This window comes from Carassius auratus, chromosome 5, assembly GCF_003368295.1.
Source record: "Carassius auratus strain Wakin chromosome 5, ASM336829v1, whole genome shotgun sequence".
NCBI lineage: Eukaryota > Metazoa > Chordata > Actinopteri > Cypriniformes > Cyprinidae > Carassius > Carassius auratus.
The window spans coordinates 16,465,178-16,484,219 of NC_039247.1; the positions used below are offsets into that span (position 1 = coordinate 16,465,178).

At 38.6% G+C, this 19,042-nt stretch overlaps 1 protein-coding gene and 1 long non-coding RNA gene across 2 annotated transcripts in view; both read right to left on the reverse strand.

Annotated features, from left to right (window-relative positions):
- fam222ba (family with sequence similarity 222 member Ba) overlaps positions 1 to 11,162 on the reverse strand; it is a 58,902-nt gene extending 47,740 nt beyond the window's left edge. The window contains exon 1 of the mRNA XM_026250793.1: positions 11,033 to 11,162. The gene's annotated coding sequence lies outside the window, so the exon portion shown is untranslated. The remainder of the gene's footprint in view (positions 1 to 11,032) is intronic.
- A 4,892-nt stretch (positions 11,163 to 16,054) lies between these two features.
- On the reverse strand, positions 16,055 to 16,972 carry LOC113069218 (uncharacterized). Its single transcript, XR_003279686.1, has 2 exons — positions 16,815 to 16,972; positions 16,055 to 16,472 (listed from the first exon to the last, which is right to left on the reverse strand). It is a non-coding gene; the product is annotated as an uncharacterized LOC113069218 (long non-coding RNA).
- Positions 16,973 to 19,042: the final 2,070 nt, after the last annotated feature.

Consider the following 19,042-nt stretch of genomic DNA (forward strand, 5'->3'; position numbering starts at 1 on the left):
AAATGCTACATGTTACTTCGCTAACATGTCTACCAGTGCTTCACACTACAAACAATACAAAACTATAATGTTATAAGAAATAGAAAATATTAATTCATTGTTTACCTGGGTCTTAGATTAGTTCATTTCACCTCTTGTCTGACAAGTCAAGTTTGAGTCGTTCCTTCAGCACGTGACAGACCGATAAGCTTTGACTGTATAAAAGGAGTTACCCTGGCAACAAATCTGTGTGTATATTTTTGTTTTTATGATTTTAAGTGTACTGCCTTATTGTTATTGTTTTAATGTTTGTATATTTTAATAATAAAAAAAGACTTTATAAAGGCTCTAACCTATTGTTAGTTCTTTTGTCACGTGACGTGACAGCATTGGATAGAGAAATTAATTTACAAGCTTCCTTACAAATGGGTGAATAGTCATTATTTTTATTATCATCATCATTATCATCATTATTCTAATTATTTACTCTTAGTTACTACATTTCTTGTCTCAAATTGTAGCTTTTTACTTCTTACAGTTTATAAATGTGTGTATTTTTGTCCTGATGGTTATTTTCCATTCACTGAATGCTGTAACAAATGTAATAAATAGTTGATTATTATCATTATTAAGTTTCTTTGCAGCTCAGACTGCATTGGTTAAAGCTTATGGGTCTGTCACGTGATGAATGAAAACTCGAAAAACCAGAAGACTCATGAGATGAACGAATCAATTCTCTTTCAGACTCGGACTGCATTGACTGAAACAGGTGAACATTTCCAATTACTCACATAACCTTGGTTCCCTGAGAGGAGGAAACGAGACATTATGTATGGGGAAATCCATTTTCCTTGAAATTATGAAGTCTGATTTGAATAATTATTTTGCTTGCAAATAGCCAATAGCACCAAAAAACTCAGAATCTTCGAATGAACGAGAGCTATGAGGCTGGAAGGCTTTCCACACAGCAGGTTACGTAATGTCTCGTTTCCTCCTCTCAGGGAACCAAGGTTACGTGAGTAACCGGAGATGTTCCCTTATCGAGTCGGTCTGTCGACATTACGTATGGGGAACAATAAAACCCCTGCCATGTAGGAAAAACCATCCGGCCCAGCTCGCATCGAGCCCCAGTAGAGCACAAGCACCAAATCTTAAAGTGCGCTAGCTATAGGTCGGGTACCGGACCTGGTTGAAACACCTCTTGGCACTTGGCTCCTACACCATAGTAACCCCGCGCACCCAGTTAAGCAACACTGAACCGGTGTGATGTGGGGAAAAAGGCGGGATAGTTAATGAATCAACCGCAGCTATTACTAAAATAACTTGCGCTGCCTATACAACCTGATCAAAACCATGGATAGGGCACGCGCTAGGTGGGGCGTGCCCATAGCCTAGTCCAATGACTGCTCAAACTCCCTCCTCCTGCACTGACAGAAAGTGTGATGCGAAAGAGGAAATGTCCAAGTTATAGAATCTTGCAAATGTGTTTGCGAGACGACCAGACGCCTACGAAACAAACATCCTGAATAGACATGCCTTTGGCCCAAGCCCATGACGATGCCAAACTCCTTGGGCAAGTGGTTCCCCGAGAAGCATAAGCCAGTCGCACAGCCTCCACTATCCAGTGTGATAGCCTCTGCTTCGACAGTGCGCTGCCCTTCTTGGCACCCACGTAGCAGACGAAAAGCTGCTCTGGAGTTCAAAACTGGCTAGTTCTGTTCACATAAGCATGCATGGCATGCACGGGGCACAAAGTGCACTTCTGAGACACTGAATTACTGTCCTCATCGGGGAAAAATGCTTGAATTGTAACTACCTGAGCTCTGAACAACGTTGCGAGCACTTTAGGTGGTAGCTGCATTTGGGTAAAAGTCTGACCATATAATCATCCGGTCCAAACTGCATACACGTGCTGTTCACTGTCAGGGCATGCAAGTCTCCCACTTGCTTCCTGCAAGCTAACGCGAGCAGTAGCACCGTCTTAAATGAGAGCGCCTTAAGCTTGCTAGACTTGGCCATTTCGAAAGGTGGGTCGGACAGCGCACTAAGCACTAATGACAGGTCCCAGACTGGCATCTGATGAAGGCAGGGTGGATTAAGCCGCATAGCTCCCCAGAGAAAGCTCGTTATCAGGGGGTTCTTCCCCACTTAATGGCCATCTAACAAGTCACAAAAAACGGCGATTGTGGCCAAATAGACTTTCACTTTAGATGGAGAACTACCAGCTCCGGGTTAGGGTGCCGAATGTTCCCCTCGCCTGGGATAAGAGGTCCCTTCTCGGCGGGATCTGCCAAGGGGGAAGCTGCGACATGTTCACTAGTTCGGGGACCATGGCTGGTTGGGTCATTTGGGCCCTACCTGAATCAACGCACATCTCTCCTCCCTGATCTTTTGCAGCACCAGCGGCATTAACTTGACCGTGGTAAAACCATACTTCCGTCCCTTGGGCCAGTGGCTTGACAGCGTGTCTCCCCCCAGAGGGGTTGCTGTCAGCGAGAAGTACAGAGGGCATTGGGAATTCTCCTGCTAAGCAAAGAGTTCGATCTCCGCTTTGCCAAACAGATTCCAGATCATATTTATTGTTTGCGGATGGAGCCTCCATTCTCCGTGTACAATGCGATACCCTATCTGTCCATAACAGCAGCTGCCAAGTTGTCCAATCTGATGAGAACATGATGGTCTTTCACGAATGGAAGGAAGCTCTGCAGTGCTAGATGAACCACTTCCATCTCCAAGCAGTTCATATGCCAGCGCGTCTGGTCCCCTGTCCACGTACTGAATGCTGGTCTGCCATCGAATAGGGCTCCCCAGACTGATAGTGATGCATCCGTAGTGACCACTACACGTCTGACCACTCTGCCCATAGCAGCACCCTACTCGAACATGGTCATGCCAAGGCGCCATAATCTCGAGACATGAATGCGTTATGATAAGGCATTCCGTTCCTGCTCTCCACGCCCGCGGCTGCACTTGACTCTGTAACCAGTATTGAAGCGGTCTCATGTGCAACAAGCCCAGTCTGCAGATGGAGGCTGCAGCCGCCATCAGACCGAAAAACCTCTGAAACGTTCTTAAGGGGATTGCTCTGCCTTGAATGAAGAGGGCTAGTGTATTGTGAATTGACTGGAATCTTGGCTCTGACAGCTTCGCGATCATAGTGCCGAGGCCAGTATCATACCCATGAATGTGATAGACTGGTGCAGCTGAAGTGTGCTTTTCTGAATGATCGCAGACAGCCCCAAATCTACCAGTCTGTGTTTGTGTTCCTCGAGAGTGATTCTCGACCGAGCGATGACTAACCAGTCATCGAGTTCAGTATGTGCATTCCCCTGAGCTTCAGGGGAGCGAACGCTGTATTCATGTACATTGTAAATTTGCGGGGGGGCCAGCCCAAACGGCTGGACTTTGAACTGGTACGCCCACCCTCAAATCAAAACGCAGGAAGAACCTGTGATGTGGGGCTATCTGGATGTGGAAGTACGCATCCTTCAGATCCACTGCAATGAAGTAATCATCGGGCTGAATGTGCGCGAGAATCTGTTTCACAGTTATTATCTTGAACATGCATTTTGCGAGCGCTTTGTTCAGTAATCTCAGGTCTAAGATGGGGCGCATACTTCCGTCCTTTTTCGTAAGTAAAAAATAATCGCTGTAGAACCCGGAATTTCTCAGCTCCTCCGGCACTATCTCTACTGCTTGCTTGGCCAGGAGAGAGGAGATTTCCGCCCTTAGCAGCAGGGCATTCTGTTCTAATACCTCTGTCATTATCACACCGCCGAAGCGGAGAGGCCGCGTTTTACCATGTTGATCACCCAATAAGATGCCGCCAGGAGCATGGACTATGCGCTCAGATGGCTCTATACAGGGAGCATTACCGCATGCTGCAGCAGGGGCTGTGCGCCAGCCACCGGGGAAGCATTGACCACTACATGAATGGCAGGTGACTCATCCGCGCCTTGCATGAAGGATCTTGATGGGAAGCTCCTCACAGGCATGACATCCCGATCCTCCGAATGCCGCCTCTGCGTGAGCCCGACCCAGGCACAGTACAAAATGTACACATGCGGCAAAATTGCATCTAAAAATAACTTTACACGATATTCTGCTCTGAATGCGTGAATCCACAGCGAAGCCAGACTCAAGTGAAGAAAAAAGATTCAGAGGTTTTTTGGCGCCTGCCGTCACCTATATTGAGGGCTGTCAGCCAATCAAGTGAGGGCGGGGGTGCCATTGGCTATTTGCAAGTAAAAGAGTTATTCAAATCAGACTTCATAATTTTGAGGAAAATGGATTTCCCCATACATAATGTCGAGAGACCTACTCGATAAGGGAACTAAACTAATTTCAGTACTTTTTAGGTGTAAAATACGGAAGTTCTAAGCGGCCATGCATTATAATTTTTTTTCTTCTTGTTTTCTCGTGATAACGACTTAATTTTCTCGTTATCTCGACATAACGAAGTTCGTTTTCTCATTATAACGACTTCATTTTCTCGTTTTCTCGACATAACAAAGTTCGTTTTCTCGACATAACGAAGTTCGTTTTCTCGTTATAACGACTTAGTTTTCTCTAAAAAGTTACAAAACTGCACCAGCAGGTGGCACTATAGACCTGAATATAACACTATCCACTTTACTGTACGCGGACCTTCCTCGTGATCGCTATAATTTGTGCAGTCTTCATTACTGACATTTAATTAATTCATAAATGTTAAATGCTTGAATCAATATGAATATTTTGTGTATTAAGTTCCTGCTAGATGCATGAGTTTCACCAACGCGTTCTGTGTCATAAAATAACTGCTTATCAAAACCAAGGTTGACATCACTGTATTCTGTTTATCTACAGTAGGACGGGATTTAACGATGTAGGCTGATGTGCTTCTTTTCCTTATTACTAATCTTTATTGTTAACCATATTGATGAGAAATGTGATGTATATGTAAAATCCATAGGCTAATTTAATTCAGTTTTGTTCTATAATGTTGTAATCGTTTTTTTCTACACACACACACACACACACACACACACACACACGCACACACTACACGTACACATGGACGCTCTTTTCAGACAGAAGCTTGTAACACACATGATATCTGCTACATCATATAATGACTAGCCTACTACAAATTACAAATTATATATAATTTTATTTCAAATAAAGGGAAAATGAAAAGTGAGTTTAATTCAAGCAGCTCTAATGGCGCGGTGTTGCCATTTAAACATGTTAATTACAAAAACAAAACGTTCGTTGTACTGTCTCTGGAGAAATCAACAGTGATTGATCAGCCTTTATTTATATACAGTATTGTAGACGTCATTACCTAGGCGAAGCTAAATTTGTTGAAATATAGGCTACAGTAAGAGCGCCTGCATGCTTGTCCATCAGATGCCTGTCAAAGTTGAGTTCGTTACTATAGCAACAGTAAAACTGTCATGTCATTATAATGAGAAAACAAACTTTCGTTATGTCCAGATAACGAGAAAAATAAGTAGTTATAACGAGAAAACGAACTTCGTTATGTCGAGATAACGAGAAAAATAAGTCGTTATAACGAGAAAACGACTTTTGTTATGTCGAGATAATGAGAAAATTAAGTCGTTATAACGAGAAAACAAAAAGGAAAAAAAATTATAAAGCATGGCCGCTTAGAACTTCCGTAGTAAAACATGATATGCCCATTAATCCCAGTCTGTTCCCAACTATTGCCCTAAGCACACACATTCCTGACCTTGCCCCTTTAAAATGCAGTAAATTCTACTCTTTCTTCATCACCTCATGACTTCTTCAGTTTCCTATACTCCACATAAAGAATTAACCCTTTAAGTCTCAGGATTTAGCTGGGTTTTTATCTTATATATTAATAAAGTTAAAAAGTCATATGTAAATATTTATAATATTTTTTATATTTAACGTGTGTAAATATATAACATAGACATTCACTTTAAATATATGCTTTACATATACCATTAAAAATATATGATATAAAATTAAATATATGAAACCCTTCTACCTGCACAAACCTGCATTGCTCAAAAGCAAACAAGATGAGATGGTGATTTTCATTGTATATTTATGCTCCCTAAATACCCATTTCCTTTTTTTTATAGAGCACTCTTCAGTCCACTAAGCCATGTTATATGCCAGTGAAGGATCTGAGGGATCTGTATCTCCATAATTTCCATTATGATAATAGTGTTAGAAAATACGGCAAATCTTCATAAGATTTGTGCATATCATGTGTGTGCATATCATGAATAATTTGGACAGCTGCTTCTAAAATAGTTTTGATCTCAGTGGATCTATGCAGAAGCACTGCTGCTATATTTATCATAATGATAATAGAAGGCCAAGACATTTTCTGTATTCAACACTAACAATTTCCCTGTTACAGAAGATGGATGGCTTTAGAGCCTCTGCCTCCATCCCACACAAGCCTTGTCAAAATATTTCTCCTGTCATTTCTGTTCCAACATGCCTCCACACATCAAACTTTCTGCTCGCTGTATATTTTTGTTCATCCTATGCTTTCACTTGTACTTGACATCCTCCATACACACTGCACTGTGGAAAGCAGCTCAATTACAACAGTGGAGCCCATCAGTCACTTGACATTTGTAATGCTCTAACCATCATATTTTTCACATCTCATTTTCCGTGTGCACACTCCTGCTTCATGTCCTGTACGCTGACACCTAAACCAGCTTAGCACTGGAGAAATAAAAGTTATACCTAGTGGGGAAGTCATCCCTCAGACTGGATTAAAACACTCAGACTATCTTGTAATTACCTTTGAAGCTGAACAGACTCATTGCTTCCCACTTTACTTCATTTAAGGTTCCCACCAGCATATTAAACTGTAAAATATTTCTTGTTTATTCAAGTTCTTTTTTTTTCAGCCAGTATTTAGTTAGCATCCAGTATTAGACAACATGTAATATAATGTTATCATCAATAATGGATATATACTAGCCCAGTGGTTCCCAACCTTTTTCAACTCATGGCCCACACAACCAAACACATATGTTTGTGGGGCCCACTGCAAAAAAATCAACTGAACCCACTATGGTTAGTACTCAGAAGCTAGATTATTAACTGTCTTTATTGAATGAGCTGGCAATGAACAGAAAATAACTCGGGCCGGCACTGCTTGGCACAACTGCTGTTGTTCTGTAGCATATAAAGCAAAAATATCTAAGATACATTTGCAGTTTATTCTTAAACCATTCAGCGAGCTCGAATAGTGGAAGCATAGTTACAGTTTAATATTTATTTTTTGTTATATTTTATTTTTTTTAAATAAAAATATTGTTAATTTATATGTAAAAATGTATATATATATATATATATATATATATATGAAATTATGTTTTTATGTTATGACTTAGAGATGTTTACATATCTTAACAATATTATTATTTCTTTTAATAGTAATTGGCGGCCCACCTGCAATACCAGGTTGTATTTTTCATAGGCCAATAGCTCTGAAGAATTAAAATTCTTATTTGTTGATATTTAATAAGTATATGTGACTTGTTCATAGCTGTTCATAATCTCTTTACTCCCACTTTTCCACAGCTTTCCACAAGTCTTCTTCAAATATGAGGTGTGAAAAGCAGTGCTAAAGCAGAAGGGTTTCATGACAGTTTAATATTGATGCTTCTGTCATTTATTCTTGAATACTTCTGTAATCTACTTGTACTATATATTGGACCTGTCCTTCACTACTGAACAAATATATTGATCCGTAAGATAAAAAAACAGGTAATACAAAGTTGCAGACAGAAATAAAAATTAAAAGCTGACAAGCCAATCAAACATTCTAAATAACATTATAAACAAGATCATCTCGGTATTAGTGTTTTATGTTGTTTTTAAGCACTTCCTCTTCACCAACTGAATTTCCCTCCGTCCATACTTCTCTGGTCCGTATTTATTTTTGAACACTCTATCAAGCAGCAACAGCATCAAACAACACTTTAGGGCTGCTACAGTTATAAAATTAAAATTGAATTTTATAGAAAGAATAATAACATGAATTTAAAGTGCTGGATTGCCACCCGTTTCTACCTGATACACATCCTCTCAGAAACTGTTTTCATCACGATCATCATTACCCAGGCATTGTGTGATTCACAGCAGGAAGAACTATGTGATCAAGACTAATTATTCTCATCTTTGCCATTGAGAAATAAGAAAACACAGGTTCAGACCTAGCCATTCAACATGCTGCGAAATCGTATCAGGGTCACAAGGCTTTCTCAAAATATAAAGCCATTATGTGCACAGGAATTATGAAATAGAAGCTTGAAGCTTTCAATGTGCAGCATCAGACCTGGAATTATTAAGGTTATGATGACTGATCCTGGACCAGTACACAAAGTGATTTTGCACCCGAAGAGCCTCAGGCAGCTGAGGGGAAGTGCTCAGCAGTGTGCTTCATCACACAATAATACAACGTTAATGATGAAGAATGGTGTCTTTGGCCTTGAAAGACTTCAGAGCAGGATGTTTAAGGAACGGTGGTCCTAATTATGCTTTTTATGCCCAACTCTAAAGTGATTGATGGTTTCAAAAGAGATGCATTATTGGTCCACTTCACAGACAATTTGTATTGATTGCAAAATTCTGATAGAGTATGACTTTTCCTCCTCCTCTTACTTTCTCTGCCCTGCTAGAATCAGGGCTGCAAAATGTGACCTCTGGGTGCTTTATAAAATGATCGTCCCAAAAGTGTTTTGATGAGGATGTGACAGAGGATGCCTCAGCTGCATGGCTTTGTGTGCTGTTCTGCAATCATGTGTAATGACTGAGCAGCAGATACCCAGCATGGCTCAGCCAGCTCAACAGCTCAACAGCTCCTTGCCTGCAGAAAGGTCACAGTGCTGTGCTGTTACTGTGGGGCATTTCTGTGTGTGTGTGTGTGTGTGTCTGTCTGTCTTCACTGCAAAAGACGAAGAGAGACCTACTGAAATATTTGACATGACAGCAGTTATTCAACAACCACAGCTCCTAAACAATAATGGCACATGCAGCACAAACAACCCTGGGAAGAGGTTGTCATTTTATTCTGATATGGGATTCGTTCTTACTCTGAGCTTTTTAAATTAGAACCTACACATGACATGAATATAGATCGGCACAAGAACTGAAATAGTTTCTTTTGACCTTCAGCTATTTATTTATGAAACAAAAATGAATTATTTTAATGTGACATTATGTCTCCATAACATATTTGGCCCTGCAGATGTTTTTTTCTAGATAAAACCACACAGTGGAATGAATATTTAGGTGATCATATGACCACAGTGAAAATGAAGACTATTGAGCTTTCTTTGAATTTAGGGCTAAATTTCCATGAAGTGGAAGACGTATAAAATTCCACAGACACAGAAGATCATTTCACAAAGCTCATGTAAACAAGAATTATGAGAGAATAGAAAAAATAGATGAACTAACAAACATTGTGAATGTTATTCATTCCCCCCACAACAATTTCCCCCAAAACAAGAGCAACTCTCTAACCATTAGGCCATGACTACCCCCTAACAGTGTGCATAATTGCACTAGGCTTTAATGGCTGGGAAAGAAGAAGTTATTACACAAAAAGATGAAAAAAGATGCGAAAGCACATCTGTAGGTCTACAGAGTGGACTAAGTTCTAGAGTGGTAAAAGTTTTTGTGGTTGCATGAGACCACAAAATTACAGATGATTGGTGTGTTGTGAATGTAACGCTGCCCACATCTAAAAAAATGTGAAGTATGATGGGGTAGCATTGTGATGTCTGCATTTCTTCAGCAACGACTGGACATCTTGTTAAAACAGACAGATTTAATTTTTTATTAAATTAATAATAGTACATTATTAGCATCAAACATCTTTAGAAGTTCTGCAAAAAGTGTCTCTAAGACATTCATTTTTCATTACTGAATACCTAATTAGTGCTTTAAAATACAGAATACATTTCAACATGAGATTAGGAATTATCTATATAAATTCTGATCATAAATGCTCTAAATGATTTACATATCGAAACAATGTGCCATTCCTCTTGGTCTGAATGGTAAAATAAAGATAGACAAACCCCACATAAGAGAGGTCTTGTTTAAGTGAATGGTGAAATAGTTTTTTTTTTTTTTTTTGCCACATGTGATTGTATATTTGTGTCTAATTCAGGAACTTAACTATTTATGATTTTTTCTTATGCAAACGAATCTCTGCTTCAGTCAAAATCCTAATTTTCCTTGCTTCCTGAGTGTGTTTTGTGAGTTTTCACTAAACTGATATGCTGACAGATTGGGAGCCACCTGATATCCTTTCTTCTCCCCAGTGGAAGTGTTTTTTTCTGCTCTGTGCTACTCCTTGTGGATTAGCTTTTGATGGGAGATGGAAAAACACATCTGTTCTCTCTGATTTCACCTGAGCGGATGAAAACATACACACAGTCTCAGCGGCTCTGATTAGGGATCTCTGGTCCTCAAAGTCTCCAGAATCATATACACACTATGTATTTCCTTGTGTACTGGCTGAAATGATAACAAAGCTTCTTAGTTGTTGTTGTTTTTTATTATTAGGCTGTCAATATATTAAAAGTATTAATTTAGACTAGAGTAGCAGTTTATCAATTGCCTGAGCAGCAGATGGCAGTAGTGTGTAATTCATCACTCCAGGACAGGTCTTCACTCGACTTTATCAACATGTCAGCGCACTGTGAACATGTGTAAACAAACATGGAGAGGAGAATAACCTCGTACAAGGGTTAACCCGAAGCGAAACGTGTTTAAATTAACAGTCTATGTAGGCTATAGAAAACGGGTTTTTAGCAATGACCTCGCGGTTTTTTGCGAGACGATTCAAACTGACAGCAGCTTCAGAGCAAGCGCCTCTGGATCTGCGTGGATCAGATCAGGGGATTTATAGATTATACTCGGTCTCTTTACAGTCCTTGTATCTCGTGTCGGCATGCTAGATGACCAACTGACTGTATTTGTCTTCGCCACCAAAAATAATAAAACCAAACTCATACAACATCATAAAATCTTATTTTACCTGTCGTTTGTCCTTTATTTGTTCACGGATTGCTCAGTTTTTGGTCCATTGACAGTAAGGAGATGTCTCTTTCACTGTACTCCTGCCAGTTTGGTGTCTTCGGGTGCTTTTTTGGACAGATTGCAGAAGGGGGCAGCGGTTTTGTCCGATGAGGGTCTCTGTTCCATCAGACAGCTGTAAGAATATCACCAGCCCTTCAGCACTGCTGTTTCAGAGATAACATGTCGAAAACCGCTATTTGTATCTTATTTACGTGGATATTTATGATGTTATAGCCTATATATTTAACCAGTTTTGTCCGTATGTTTATGTATTCTGCTGACTGTCAGGTCATCAGTTTTCTTTATTGCTAAAGGAGCCTGATCTACCTGAAAATGCCAAATCTAAACTATTATGGTAATAGTGGGTGCCTAATGCAGGGAAATCCACACTGACCAACAACTGCTGGGTCGAAAGGTGATATTATATGAACATATGGAATAAAAGTTAAGGTGAAACATTTTTTATTTTTATCACACAGAAATTTTATAAACTACAGTCTTTGTAAATAGTTATAATTTTGTTTCAAACCCGTATATACTCTTTCTTCCATGGGACTTTCATTTTGACATGTCATGTTTGATTGTACACAAGTAAAATTTGACAGATCTGCATAGAGATACAGAATTAGGATGAGTAACTAATGACAGAATTTGAATTGTTTTGTAAACTATCCCTAAAAGAACTTGTGTCTGCAACAATAAATGTTCATTTACAGTTGTGTGCTGTTTCGGAGAAAGTGCACACAAGAAGATCACGTGCAGTTGGTGTCCTGACACAGGATGACACACAAGTCATTAGTACCTCTTCTACACCATTTGAAATATCCAAATAAAAGTCTAGTCTGTTCAGGGAATATATAAAATATAATATATATGTATATATATATTTTATTATCAGATAATGTTGGATACCCTTGATCTCACCACACCAATGAAAGCTAAAAGGTGATTAGGTAATACAGCAGTTTCTTACATTCAGCTGTAAGTAAACCATTTGTACATTGATGTCCTTGAAAAGTGTAAATACTGTGGCTCTGTGGCAACATTGCTCTGATTGTCTGAACATCTCAACCAACCTGAAACAGCAACATTGGTTTAACTAATGCCACTAGAGTGGTAAAAATACAAACAAATTCAAATTTGTTTTGTTATATTTGTTTAATAGACATCACCTGGAAGAATCACTGCTGGTGGATCCTTTTGAGTCAATAAAGGAATAATATATATATATATACAGTATTGTTCAAAATAATAGCAGAATAATCAAGGTTTTTCGTATATTTTTTTATTGCTACGTGGCAAACAAGTTACCAGTAGGTTCAGTAGATTCTCAGAAAACAAATGAGACCCAGCATTCATGATATGCACGCTCTTAAGGCTGTGCAATTGGGCAATTAGTTGAATTAGTTGAAAGGGGTGTGTTCAAAAAAATAGCAGTGTGGCATTCAATCACTGAGGTCATCAATTTTGTGAAGAAACAGGTGTGAATCAGGTGGCCCCTATTTAAGGATGAAGCCAACACTTGTTGAACATGCATTTGAAAGCTGAGGAAAATGGGTCGTTCAAGACATTGTTCAGAAGAACAGCGTACTTTGATTAAAAAGTTGATTAGAGAGGGGAAAACCTATAAAGAGGTGCAAAAAATGATAGGCTGTTCAGCTAAAATGATCTCCAATGCCTTAAAATGGAGAGCAAAACCAGAGAGACGTGGAAGAAAATGGAAGACAACCATCAAAATGGATAGAAGAATAACCAGAATGGCAAAGGCTCAGCCAATGATCACCTCCAGGATGATCAAAGACAGTCTGGAGTTACCTGTAAGTACTGTGACAGTTAGAAGACGTCTGTGTGAAGCTAATCTATTTTCAAGAATCCCCGCAAAGTCCCTCTGTTAAAAAAAAGGCATGTGCAGAAGAGGTTACAATTTGCCAAAGAACACATCAACTGGCCTAAAAAGAAATGGAGGAACATTTTGTGGACTGATGAGAGTAAAATTGTTCTTTTTGGGTCCAAGGGCCACAGGCAGTTTGTGAGACGACCCCCAAACTCTGAATTCAAGCCACAGTACACAGTGAAGACAGTGAAGCATGGAGGTGCAAGCATCATGATATGGGCATGTTTCTCCTACTATGGTGTTGGGCCTATTTATCGCATACCAGGGATCATGGATCAGTTTGCATATGTTAAAATACTTGAAGAGGTCATGTTGCCCTATGCTGAAGAGGACATGCCCTTGAAATGGTTGTTTCAACAAGACAATGACCCAAAACACACTAGTAAATGGGCAAAGTCTTGGTTCCAAACCAACAAAATTAATGTTATGGAGTGGCCAGCCCAATCTCCAGACCTTAATCCAATTGAGAACTTGTGGGGTGATATCAAAAATGCTGTTTCTGTAGCAAAACCAAGAAATGTGAATGAATTGTGGAATGTTGTTAAAGAATCATGGAGTGGAATAACAGCTGAGAGGTGCCACAAGTTGGTTGACTCCATGCCACACAGATGTCAAGCAGTTTTAAAAAACTGTGGTCATACAACTAAATATTAGTTTAGTGATTCACAGGATTGCTAAATCCCAGAAAAAAAAAATGTTTGTACAAAATAGTTTTGAGTTTGTACAGTCAAAGGTAGACACTGCTATTTTTTTGAACACACCCCTTTCAACTAATTGCCCAATTGCACAGCCTTAAGAGTGTGCATATCATGAATGCTGGGTCTTGTTTGTTTTCTGAGAATCTACTGAACCTACTGGTAACTTGTTTGCCACGTAGCAATAAAAAATATACTAAAAACCTTGATTATTCTGGTTAGTCACATTGTACTGCTATTATTTTGAACAATACTGTATATATATATATATATATATATATATATATATATATATGTTTTGTGCTTTTCTTCTTTATTTCTTACCTGTTAAAACAAAAAGAGGACCCGCAGCCACCATCCATTTGTTTGTGAGATAATTGTGCCATGCTATTAAGGCAGAGTTCTTAACCGGGGGGCAGTGGCCTCAGTCACTTTTCAGAGAGGCCCCATTAAGTTTTCAAGTATGTATATACAATATATATGTCAGATGTATATATCAGCTTAAATAGGAAAGCCTTTGAATATAGTTTTGAACAAAGGGGATGCTTGGAGTCAAAAATACTGAGACTGAGACCACTGTATTATGACTCATGTGCTAAATCCTCCATTTTCTCTATTTCTACTATATATTTGCAGTGGTGGTGGTAGTCTATGTGTCCGATAAATGGATAAGCCGGACTATGAAGTGCTGAAGGGTTTGGCCCTGAATCCAGATGTCCCTGCTATCCATGTCCTCAGTGAGGTATTAGCTGTGTCATTGTGTATTGATCTGTTCCAGGCCGAACATAGGATTAGTTCGTGACCATTTCTTTTTCTCTGCATATCCCATTTCTCATCGGACATAGAGAGGGGGCTGTTTTGCTGCTATTGTTATCACAGAAAGGAATGTCACTATGAAACCAGAGAAACCACGTCAGAAATGACTTTTTTTTGTGGCTATTCATCCTTAATTTGTCTCTGTTTGAACATGTGCAACGGAGAGAGGTTTGCTCCTAAAAGGCGTTGAAATACACTACCATTTGGGGTCAGTAGAATAAAATTTTTTATTCATCATTCTTAGAATCCTGAAAACAGATGGTTTCCAGAAAAATATTAAACAGCAGTTTCCCAGCTTGTTATGTTCAGTTTTTCATCATTGAAGCTGCATCTATTTTACACTGGTATTATTCTCATTCTGTTAGCTCTAAATTTGGAACTCAAAAATGATCATAACTAAAAATGTGTAATGTTTTCTGAAATGTTTTTTTCCTTATTACTTTGGTCTTTTTGCAGCAAATCGAAATTCAGGAGGAGTCTGAGGATGGGGCACTTAACATAACCATCCAACTATGTATATGTAAAGAAAGGCTGGACAGTTTGGGTGGTGGCTGGTTGTCAGGGTGGAGCAGGGCCTGATTAAAATGTGATATTGTATTGATATTGATAAATGTGAAACTGTAATATTACAGTTATTAAATATGAACTATTAATTTTCAACCATTTTAGTCAGTGGTAAATAATTTGAGTAATGAAGAAAAGTCAGATAAGTTTCTCATGGTGCTGGATTGTCTGTGGTGGAAAAGTTCTGGTCACTTTATCTGCAGACAGCAGAAGTCAGGGCTTTTACTGGAAACAAATATACTCACAAATGCACTTATTCACTTGAAATATTTAATTGTGTAAATCCCAGTTGTTTTTTTAATTGTAATAAAATAATAAAAATAAACAATAATACAAAAATAGGGTTAATACAATTGTAATGTTTTTGAAAGAAGTAATTTATACAAATCAAGGCTGAATTAATTTGATTAAAAAATACAAAAATATAATTTATTCCTGTTATGTCAAAGCTGAGTTTTCAGCAGTCATTACTCCATTCTCAGTGTCCCATGATCCTTCAGAAATCATTCTAATTTGCTGATTTGCTGCTCAATAAACATTTCTTATTACTATAAATGTCGAAAACTGTTCAGCTGCCTTATTTTTTTGTGGAAACAGTGACATGTTTTTCAGGATACTTTGATGAATTGAAAGTCCAAAAGAACAGGATTTACTTTTATTTGTTTCTTAAAAAAGAAGATAACCTTTCCAATGAAAAGTGCAGCTAACCTGCTGAGTTTCAAATGGTGATAAGATGCATTTATTTCCCTTTTTGCACTAGAACTCCATGAAGAATGTATCTAGCTGGCCCTAAAGCAATGGAATGTCCCTCACTCATTATATCCTTACACTGGACTTTAATTTTATTACATTGGCTGGATCAGTTAAAAGTTCATTAAAGTTAAAGCAGAGATTCTCATCCATAATTTCTTTTTTAAGTAAGCATCTTCCCAACCACTTATGCTGCCTCTCTGTGCAAAATGAAGGGTTTTGAAAAAAATTATTGTAGATAATGAAACAAAACAAGCAAAAGTTTTAATTTCAAATTCAGTGATATTTATTACAATTGCACACAATGGCAGTCTCATTGAACACATTATAGGTTATAAAGTTGTATAAATAAAGATGATCAGAATCTCATTGTTATTTGATTTAATCTGCTTAAAATTTTGTCCATCCGTTCACTCATCTGATTTTGACTGCTTCATCCATTGCTCTGAAGTTCACTCGACTCGTGCTTGGTCCTCTCATATCCAGATGATATTTGAGAGAAGGCAATAGAACCCTTACCATTACTAAACTCAGTAATGGTAACGGTTTCACCGCCCCTCTCTGTCACAAAGTTTTTGGGTCCACAGGAAACAGTCGGAGGTGTATTGACCCCCTGGATAGTACATCATCTATACTGTAGTGTCTCAATAATGAACTTACAGTATACGATGATATCCTGTCTAGAGGGCAAGATTGATCGAACACTTTTACTTTGGTAGTCCACTGTTTTTAAAAGTTTCTAAAGGTTTAACATTCTTTCTGTAAATTGTCAGCATATTTTTAGGCTACTAAAATCATATTTGACTTGTCAGTGGTTTAGAATTATTCCATATATCAAAGCAATTTCCAGAAACTGTCTAGTTTTCAGATCTGTTGCATCATTTTAGTGTTTTTCCTGCAAAAATTCTTCTTAAATCTTCAGACAATCACACCTGTGGAAGATCCCTCGCATGGGACTGTTCATCTAAAAAGGAAGAGCAGCTGCCATCCTGTAGTTCATAGTCACCGGGCGACACACTCACCTTTAGATCTGTGTCCTCAGTACTCCTGCAGGAAGTGTTTAAAAACAGTTTAATTGCTTTCATCTGTCACCTTTACCCGTCTTTTTGTTTTCACAAGTCTGTTGTCTCCATGCCATTAAGCGATCGTAAAACGCTGCTCCCTTGGTCGTGAGTTTTAATGCTTGCTGCTCATTTGCATATGATGACACGAAGGCTGTTCCATCCTTATCATGTCTCTGCCCTTCAGTCTGCTGACCAATCAGAATCATTCCCTGTATCAGACCCTGAACAGCAGGACTCGCTCTCACGCAAGTATGTGAGCCCACACCCCAACTCTCCCACCCTAGGAATAAACTTGAAATTGCAACAGAAAAATTTGAAAAGATCCAAAAACTTGTTTCATGCATATCATGTTAGTTTCTTCAGTTATTATCTACACTCAGAAGAAAGGTACAAACGCTGTCACTGGACTTGTACCTTTTCAAAAGATACAATTTATATAATATGTGCATTTAAAGTACCAGTATGGACCTTTTAGGTACAAATGTATAGCACTCGAAAAGTACCACCCTTTTGTAATTTTTTTTCTGAAGAGTGGCAAATTCCAAAATACAGATTAGAAAACCTTGAAACTTTATATTACTGCAAAAGTAGTTAATAATACGACACAAGACACGACTTACATTTTTTGAAAGTGCATCTTGGCTGTATGAGGGGTTTACAAAAACATAATAAAACACAATATGTTTTTCAATTTCTACCCAGGATTTGAATCACTAAAATGACATCACAATAGTGGAAGCACACACACAGATGCCAAATTTTACGGATTATGGTGGCCAGTTGTTGATTGACTACAGATGAAATCACCTCTGGGTGTTTGTTCTCATAGCCATGTGTGAGCTGTGACAAATTAACCTAATTCTACATCTGTAGTCGTCCTCAGCATCTGGATGTTAAAGGTCTATTGGCTAACATGGGAGTGGCCCCCCGCGGTTACTCTGGAGACAGACTCCCAGTTAGGGTGGGGTTGGGGGGTGTTTGTGACTGCTTATGCCATGTTAACAGATAAGAACAAGACTTTGGCCTATCTGAGCTGCACCAGCATGTAGCAAGCCTCTGACACCTTATCTGCCACCCAAATAAATGGACATTTCTGCTCATTTGTGATGATTTCACAGAAAAGAGATCGCTATATCATGGCCAGCTAGTCATGAAGGGAACTGGAAACTGCCCTTTAGAGCGGTTATGAAACACAAGTATTCACCTGATCTAACTGATTTGGGATAATTTAAACATAATGGCTCTTGAATGCTTGCATAAAGTGTGCAGTGTGCAGAGTCACTTCTTCGAGAGTAATCCTGCTATATCAGCCTCTTCTCCTTAAGCAAAGCACTTAACAAGTAGCTCAGTTGTGACTTACTCTTCAAGTAGTTTACTGTGAATTAATTTAAATCACTTAATGATAAGAAGTTCTGGGAAGATACTAGATCAGGACCTTTCAGGCTTTTTCAGGCCAAGGGCTCTTTGGTTTATAGAGATTGAGAAGAGATCCCTGTTGTATAAAACTGTGCTACATTTTAATTCAGGTACATAAAAAAAAAGTATACAATTTTAATTTGTTTAAAAAATATAATAATATACAGTAATATGAATAAAAATACAGTGGCATGCGAAAGTTTGGGCATCCCTTGCAGAATCTGTGAAAATGTGAATAATTTAATGAAAAATAATGATGCTCCAGAAGGAAACAAGATGCATTAAGAGTTGGGGGTGAAGATGAAGATGTCCAAATTTTTCTTATTTTGTTGAGAAATCATTTCCATAATTTCCATTTCATAATTTTACATTTAGTTCTGCCCTTCGTAAGCAACAAAAGATACTTGTATGTTTACCGGTTCACAAATTAAGTACAATTTACCTTGATCTTCAGATTCCAAAAGTTTTCACCCCCCAGCTCTTAATGCATCTTGTTTCCTTCTGGAGCAACAGTGAATGTTTGAATCTTTTTTAATAGTTGTGTTTGAGTCCCTCAAATGTCCTCAGTCTGAAAAGATGAATCTCAAAATCATACAGTCACTGCTGGAGAGGGTTCAGATAAGCAAAGATGCTGGAAAACTGAAGAATCTGCAGGACCTTAAAGATTTTTCTGAAGAACGCTGATCAGTTTAACTGTTCAGAACAAACAAGGGACTCTTGCACAAACATCACAAAACAGAAAGACAGTCGTGGATCATCAGGTGACCACA